We start from the raw sequence: 8,882 nt of genomic DNA on the forward strand, positions 1-8,882 counted from the left end.
AATCCTTCTAAGTTCAATTTTCTCTACCTTCCTAGTAAGGGCTGCCATTTTAGCCTGAATATCATCCTGAGTACTAAGGTTGTAAAGGCCCCCGTGTCCAATGCTAGTAGGCTTAGGCAAAGGTTTATTCATCCTATCCCTGTATCCCATAATTATGCAGTCTCTGCGAGAGAGTCTAAATAGTCCCATGCCTCATCGGGTTGCTTTTCCAGAAATAGACCATTGCACATAGTCTCTATAAATTGTTTCAACTGTGGAGACAACCCTTCGTAAAGAAACTAATGTTCTCCATGTTTCAAACCCATGATGAGGACAAGAGAGAAGCAAATCTTTAAATCTCTCCCAGCATTCATAAAATGTTCATGGTCTTTTTGTTGGAAATTACTAATGTGCCTTTTCAAAAGTTAGTCCTTTGTGCGGGAAAGAATTTTTTCAAGAATTTTCTTTGCATATCATGCCATGTTCCTAGCGATCTAGGTCTCAAGAGTTCAGCCATGTTTTGGCTTTATCCTTTAAGGAAAAAGAAAACAAGGTCAATTTAAGGACATCTTCCGATACATTTGGCACTCTAAATGTGATGCTAATTTTCTCAAAATCCTTAAGGTGAAGATAAGGGTTCTCGGATTCCATTCCATAATACTTGGGCAGCAATTGAATTACTCCTGGTTTGATTTCAAAGTGTCCTACATTTTCAGGAATAATCATGCATGAAGGTTGACTAGTCCTAGTGGGGTGTAAGTATTGTCGAAGTGTCATAACTGGGGGTCTACCTTCATCACCATGGTGACTTCCTACATCATCAGCCATCTCACCAGATCTGAGATTTTTGCGTAAGATTTTCAATATTATGATCTAAGGAATTGTCAAATGTTTGTTGATTCAGGCGCCCAGTGTTGTCCCTATTCCAACCTAACATACAAAATTTTAGAGTTTATTTATTTGTTTGTTTTTTTTTTGTTTTTTTTAATGATTACCCTTGATCTTTTCTTAAAGTTCTTATCAATTTTAATTAGCAACAAGGGTTAATGAGATATGATGATAATAAAATTCTGATTCTAAAAAAAAATTAAACACAGAAAATTCAAAGCAGACAGCAGCAAGGTTTTATATTAATTTAATGGTCGTAAAAATCTCAGAATATCAATCAGACCGTTCCTATGAAAGAAACTTGTGTCCTACACCAGACGACAAAATTTGATGCAGACTGTGCAGGAAATAAAAACAGCAGAAATTTTTTTTTTTTCAGTTTTAGTTTTACTATAATATTCAATCTAACTGATAGGGTACTAATAAATCTAAAATTATACTAATAACTAAGCCGTTTCCCGGCAACGGTGCCAAAAACTTGATGCGTTCGCAAAAATATTTTCGCAAAACTAATCTCCCAAGTATAGGAGAATCGCACAAGTAGTAAATTCTCGGGAGTCCGAGTTGAATCCTCAGGGAACGAAATATATATGAGATTATCTAGTATAATTTCAGATAATTAATTCAATAAATTTGTGGGTAAAGATGATGTTTTGCAAATAGAAATAAATCAGTTAAATGGAGAATCGAAATTTGGATAGATTAAGATGGTGTAGGGATTCTGGAATCCCCTTCGATGATATTATTTTCAACAATTAAATTCTGCGATTCTTGATTAAGGATCAATCAGATAGATTAGTTCTTAATCATGGAGTATATAGTTTAAAAACATTGAATTCAAGATCTAAGTATTCATCGTGCCGATTACGGTCTACGACAAATCAAACATCGAAACAATCCATGAATCAAGAAATATAAACCATAAAAGATCTATCTCATAGATATGGCATGCAAGAATCAAAAAACATATTAATAGATGTTGAATCAAAGAGATCAAATCGTTCAGGAATTTACTTAAAAGAAAATAGGACATCAAAGGTTCCTCCATCACCCTTCAGAAGATATCAGCCCTCCATTAAAATACAAGCCTCTCCCTTTTTTTTAATTTCTTTTTGGAAGAACAGGGCATCCCCTGTTTCTTCCTTCTTTTTTTTTCTTTGAAAAATGGCTGAGGCTCTCTGTTTTTTTCGAATGAAGGATCCCCCCTTCAGCCGAGGGAGAAACCTTCTATATCCCCCCCGATGGATCCCTATCTAGTTGCTGAGATATCCGGACGCGGAATCATGGGAGCTGGATCACGGAACCTGGGATTTGTGATGATACGAACGAACGATCGCAGGCATTGGGCGCGGGAGATTCGAGATGATTCGCGGACGGGATCATGGAAGAATGCTTCGCGGGAGGTTGCGGACGTTGGCTCATGGACGCGGAGAAGATCTGGGGATGCTGGAATCTTGGATGTGATCTCAGATGGCTGAAATCGGGATGCAGGGAGAGATATGGGAACGAATCTGGAAGACGCGTGGATCTGAGATCTAGAAGCTGGATCACGGACACGGGATGAGGAGTCGCACGCTTGGGAGAAGCTCATGGGCAAATTGGTTGAGAAGAGGTGGATGGCTGAGCTTGAGCACTGGAGCTGGGACACGGTGGAATCGCCACGAACGGCCAGATGTTGGACTCGGGACGCTGAGATTCGTATGATGCCTGGCTGACGGTGTGGACGGCTGGATGTGGCTGCACCTAGTTGGCTAATGCTCCTTCTAGTGTGCAACTGGGGACTGACCTTATGCGCATTTTAGCTATGATTTACGATCACCTGCACCCCACAAAATATAATATTAATGCGGCAATTTTATTCATTATTTGTTAGCAATAATACTAATTTAAGTGATGTATAGATCGCACTTTTGTGCTCTCATCACCTGTCCCCGTCTAAAATGGAGGATTCCCCTTTTATAAGGGGGCTGGGGTTACCTGTGATGTGACAGAGCAAATGGTTTGTCGTATAATTGGGCATTAATGCTCGATCGTGTGAATCAATGCTATTACTGTAGGAGATTAGGACAAAGCTCAAGTCGTCGTGGAGTCATGCCATCATTCGTAGCCATGCGGGTTTGCCGTGAGAGGCTCGATGTCCGTAGGCGATGGAAGCCATACTCTTTAATTGTTGAGTAGGCTGAGGGCCTGCAGGTGCCATGCGCTTTGATTGTTGGATGAACCGGATGTCCGCAGGACCCATACACATTAATTATTGGCGAAGACAAGACGTAGTCTTTTGGTCGTACTGCAGGAGGATGTAACCTCAGCGCGCAGGTCAGACGTCCTAGGGTTGGTAGGGCTATCCGGGTGTCGCCAGGCCGAAGGGGGGTCGGCTCGGTTCGGCCCCTGCTCGGAGTGGCCCCTGCTCGGAGGGTCTGCTCACCCAAGCGTGGCGACATATTTTTCCCCCAACAGGTAGCATCTCCTCTGAGACTGACGGAAGCAATCTTGAATTTTAATTCAGGTGGAGTTCCATGGAAGCAAAAAAATGCTTTTGGCTCGAGAAAACCATCCAATTGGATTACACCTTCCCATCGAGAATACTGCACCTTTATGCGAGATATTATTGATCTCCGTAAAGACTACCTTCTCAATCATTGCAGTTATTTGAATGAAAATCATGAGTGCCGTGACCATCTTGACGAATTCTATCACGATAATTACCATTATGATGGTTTCTATCATTATCCTTTGCTCTCATTATGTTGAAATCACTACTCGTCCCAAAAGCTTAAGTTGACAGGATGAGATAGATTTATTTATAGATTTTATATTTCTTACAATATATACTTGGTCAGTTTGACTATTATTTATAGTAATGCTAATTGCTGCAACTTGATGAGAGAGATTTGCATGCAACTCTTTCATCTCCTTAATCTGTTGAAAAATCAAATTATTTGTACTTCCAACTGATTATATTTTTAAACTAATCAGGGTCAAAATTGATGGATGGATACCAAGATAATAGGAATCCAACTTCTATCAATAGTATTTTCAGTAGGAAAAAAATAGAAGAAAAAAAAAAGGATTGCTCAGCCATTTAGAGGAAGTTCAAAATCTCCAAAGCTAGCAAATTTTATTAAATGAATACTAGAACCCCTAAGCTCAATATGCTTGCCTATTTATACTATAATATAGCATATCTAAGAAAAAAAAAAGATAAATCCTAAGAGATTAAATAGATAGATGGATATCAAGATGATAGGAAGCAATTCCTATCAATAGTATTTTTAGTAAAAGAAAATAGAAGAAAAGGTAGGAGAAGAATTGCTCGACCATTTCCAGCAGGATCAAAATCTCCAAAGTTGGCAAATAAATACCCAAACCCCTAGGCTTTAGGTGCCTACCTATTTATGGTATAATATAGCATATCTAAGAAAAAAAAGATTAAATAGCTGGATGGATATCAAGATGATAGGAACCCAATTCCTATCAATAGTATTTTTAGTATAAAAAAATAGAAGAAAGGTGAGGAAGAATTACTGGACCATTTTTAGGAGGATCAAAAACTCCAAAGTTGGCATATTTTATTAAATAAATCCCCGAACTGCTAGGCTTTAGGTGCTTATCTATTTATAGTATAATATAGCATATCTAGGGAAAAAAAGGAGATTAATCCTAAGAGATTAAATAGATGGATGGATATCAAGATGATAGAAACCCAATTCCTATCAATAGTATTTTTAGTATAAAAAAATAGAAGAAAAGGTAGAAGAAGAGTTGATGGACCATTTCGAGAAGGATCAAAATCTCTAAAGCTGGTAAATTTTATTAAATAAATACCCCAACCCCTACGCTCAAGGTGCGCTCACTAGAGGTGGGCAACGGGCCGTGCCGGGCCGGCCCGGCCCAGGCCCCCCGGGCCCAAAGACTAAACGGGCCGTGCCTGGCACGGCCCGTCCAGCACGGAAGGCCAGCCCGGCCCGGCCCCAGGCCCCTCTATTGGTGGGCCGGGCCGGGCACGGCACGCCACGGGCCGTGCCAGGCACGGCCCGTAACGGGCGTAAACGGGCCGTGCCAGGCACGGCCCGCAACGTCTCCAAACGGGCCGTGCCTGGCACGGCCCGTAACGGCTCCAGACGGGCCGTGCCAGGCACGGCCCGTCTGGAGAGGGGGGAGGAAAATAGCCATTTCCAACGGCTATTTTCGTGAAAATGACCCTTTTACCCCTCCCAACAGTCCAATAACGGCTGAATTGAGGGGTATTTTGGGAAAAAAAATTTTGGGCTTCTATAAATAGCCCATTCCTCCCTCATTCTCACCACACCAAACCTCTCATTCTCTCCTTCTCTACTGCTATTATTTCTCTCTTCAAAGTGCTCTTCTAGCAATTTAATTTTTAGTTTGTTCAAGTGCTACACAAGAGGAGGTTCCTGTTGAGAAGAGAAGGTCGCTTCTGTTGAGAGCACAAGAGGAAGCTCGGAATCTCGGCTCTGCCTCTGCCCTCCGACCCTCTACTCAATTCCTCCTTGCGGTTAGTTTTTATTTTTTGAATTAATCATAGATATGTCATCTTTTGAGGAAAGTCAGTTTGGCATTCCTGTTTCTGAGGGAGAAGAAACTAATCCCCAACCCCCTGTTCCTAGTTCCTCTAGAACTGGTGAACCGAGTGAAGGTCAAACCTCTTCTCGTAAGAGGACTAGTACTGTATGGAATGAATTTGATAGAGTTATGGTTGAGGGAGTCTGGAAAGCTAAATGTAAAAAATGTGCCAAACTTTATAGTTGTAGTAGTAGTGGGGGAACAGGGCATTTAAAAAGACATCAAGAGAGTCATAGGATGCATGATTCTCATGCTCAAACTCAAAGTACCCTTAATATACAAGGGAGATTACTTGTAGGTAATTTTGCATATAATCATGAAAATCAAAGAAAAGCACTTGTAAAATGGATAGTTAAGGATGAATTACCTTTTAGTTTATGTGAATCTTTTAATTTTGAAGAATATGTTCAATTAAACCTACAACCTGCTTACAAAAGAACTAGTAGGCGTACATTTAGAAGAGTAGCTATGACCAATTTTTTAGCAATGAAACAAAATTTAATTGAAACACTTTCTACTTTAAATGTAAAAATTTCATTAACTTCTGATATTTGGTCAGCATCTGTAGGTAGTAATTGTTTTATTGCCATTACTGCTCATTATATTGATAATGATTGGCAATTAAATAAACGTATTCTTGCTTTTCGTGCTTTTGATTTTCCACATTCTGGGCAACAAATTTCAAATATAATTTATCAAACTGCATGTTCATATAATATTAATGATAAAATTATGTCTATTACTTTTGATAATGCATCTAATAATAATTATGCTGTTGTATTATTAAAAGACTCATTGCATCCCATATTAGATGGAAATTTACTGCATATTAGATGTGCATGTCATATCTTAAATCTTTCTGTTCAAGCTGGCATGGGCATGATTCAAGATGTGATTTCAAAAATTAGAAATGCAGTTTCTTTTATTCATGCTTCTAGATCAAGACTTCAAGAATTTAAGGAATTATGCATAAATCATGGTAAACGTTTTAAAAAATTTAAACTTGATTTAATTACTCGTTGGAACTCCACATATAGCATGATATATGATGCATACCCATATAAACATTTATTAAGTGCATATATTAATGATCGTGGATTAGGATTTACATTGACTGAAACTGATTGGAATAAAGAAAAAATTTTGGAAGATTTTTTGCTTAGTTTTTATAATGCTACCAATGTTCTTTCTGGTATTTATTACCCTACTTCATGTTCATTTTTACAACAAGCATATATAATTAGTCAAAAATTTGCAGAACATAGATATGATGATGTTTTAATGCCTATTATTGACCTAATGGAATCTAAATGGAATGAGTATTGGGACAGGATATGTCCTATGCATAACTTAGCTGCTGTATTTGATCCTAGAGTTAAATTAAATGGCGTGCTAATTTTACTTGATGCATACTCTGAAAATATGAATCAAGATGCTGAATCTGCTAAAGATGAGGTAAAAAAACCTTCTTTATGATATTTATGCTATATATGATGAAAAAATTCGTGGATCTAGAACACAAATACAAACCTCTATTTCTCCTTCTAGTAGTTCTCGTTCGTCATCTATTTTTTCATTCATTGCACAGAGAAGACACACACATGCTTCAAGTTCCTCTTCATCTTTTTCATCTTTAAGTAGTGAACTAGAATTTTATTTACGAAATGATCTTCATTCTGCATGTGATGAAAATCAAATAGAGAATCTAGATGTATTATCTTGATGGAAGAGTGTTAGAAATCAATATCCTGTTATGTCTGCAATTGCACGCGATATTTTAGCTGTGCCGATGTCCACGGTAGCATCAGAATCCGCTTTTAGTGCAGGTCGGCGTGTTCTTGACGAAAAGAGAAGTAGGATGACGGGCGAAACGGTGGAGATGCTTCTCTGCTTCAAGGATTGGCTGGATGCTGAGGCAAGACTTCAAGATAAAGGTGGATATAATACAACATCCTCTGATGATGATGATACAAACACTACTGAAGACTGAAGACTGAAGACTGAAGAGTGAATACTGATTCACTGAATCACTGATGATTAGTAAGATTTCTTAATTTTTTTATAATTGTATATTTTTATTGTATTCTGGAGGTCAGATCAAGGTCCAAACCTCGGCCCTTTCTTAGTTTCTTATTGTATTCAAGAGGTCAGACCAAGGTCCAAACCTCCCTTTATGTACCATTTTGATTTAAATTAATAAATTGGTAGGGGTCTATGCCAAACCCCCCACCATTAAGGTGGCTTTATATTCATAAATCATAAATTCTTAGTGTTTAATATTTATTAATTTATTAAAAAAATTTATAAAGCATTAATTTTTATCGGGCCGAGCCGGGCCCAGGCCCGGACCGTGCCAGGCCCGCGTGCCAGCCCGGCCCAGGCCCTTATGGGCCGTGCCGTGCTGGCCCGCGGGCCGTGCCGTGCTTGGCCCGCGGGCCTAGACCGGGCCGTGCCGGCCCAGGCCCGAAGCGGGCCGTGCCAGGCACGGCCCGCTGGCCAGGACCCTCTAGCCCAGCACGGCCCTCTCAAAGGGGCCGTGCCAGGCACGGCCCGGCACTGTAGCTGGCGGGCCGTGCCAGGCACGGCCCGCTTCGTGCCGTGCCGTGCCGGGCCGTGGGCGGCCCGGCCCAGTGCCCATCTCTAGCGCTCACCTATTTATAGTATAATATAGCATATCTAAGAAAAAAAAAAGATTAATCCTAAGAGATTAAATAGATGGATGGATATCAAGATGATAGGAACCCAATTCCTAACAATAATATTTTTAGTAAAAAAAATAGAAATAATGATAGGAGAAGAATTGCTTGACCATTTTGAGGAGGATCTAAATCTCCAAAGCTGGCAAATAAATACCTGAACCCCTAGGTTTTAGGTTGATGCAGGAGCATGGCACATGGATTCAAGGAGTCATTGTGTTTTTAGGAGTTCTTGCCCCATAAGGAGTCCTTATGTGGGTATGAGTCCTTGTGTGACTAGGGGTCTAGTTAATTTGGGTCTTAAATTGAGTTGTAATTTTGTTGATTTGAATCTCCTATTGAGTCTATGTAATTAGCTGCCAAGTGGCACCTAATTGAGTCATTGTATTGGAATGCCAAGTGACATCATTCTAGGGTCCATGCCATAGGTTGAATAGGTCAAAGCCAAGTGGATTTCCACACTTCATGAAAAAGCAATCCTTGACTTGGTCAAAGGTTATCCAAGTGCCAAGTGTCTCCACGTGTGGAAGGATTAGGATTGAAAAGTTATTTTGACTTGGTCAAATCCTAATTTAGTTAGGAGTTTAGTCATGAGACTTAATCTGAGTTTTGTCATAATATTAATTTCTTATTTTGCTCCAACACCCTATCTATTTAAAGGGTGGACGTTGAAGAATAAAGGAGAAATCTTTTGGTTTGCAATTGCTTGAGTTTGAAGAGGCGAGAGGCTTCTAT

The 8,882-nt window shown here is 39.6% G+C and overlaps 1 pseudogene; it reads left to right on the forward strand.

Annotated features, from left to right (window-relative positions):
* The first annotated feature begins 298 nt into the window (after positions 1 to 298).
* On the forward strand, positions 299 to 395 carry LOC120104486 (annotated as a pseudogene).
* Positions 396 to 8,882: the final 8,487 nt, after the last annotated feature.

Source organism: Phoenix dactylifera, chromosome 18 (genome assembly GCF_009389715.1).
Source record: "Phoenix dactylifera cultivar Barhee BC4 chromosome 18, palm_55x_up_171113_PBpolish2nd_filt_p, whole genome shotgun sequence".
Classification (NCBI taxonomy): Eukaryota; Viridiplantae; Streptophyta; class Magnoliopsida; order Arecales; family Arecaceae; genus Phoenix; species Phoenix dactylifera.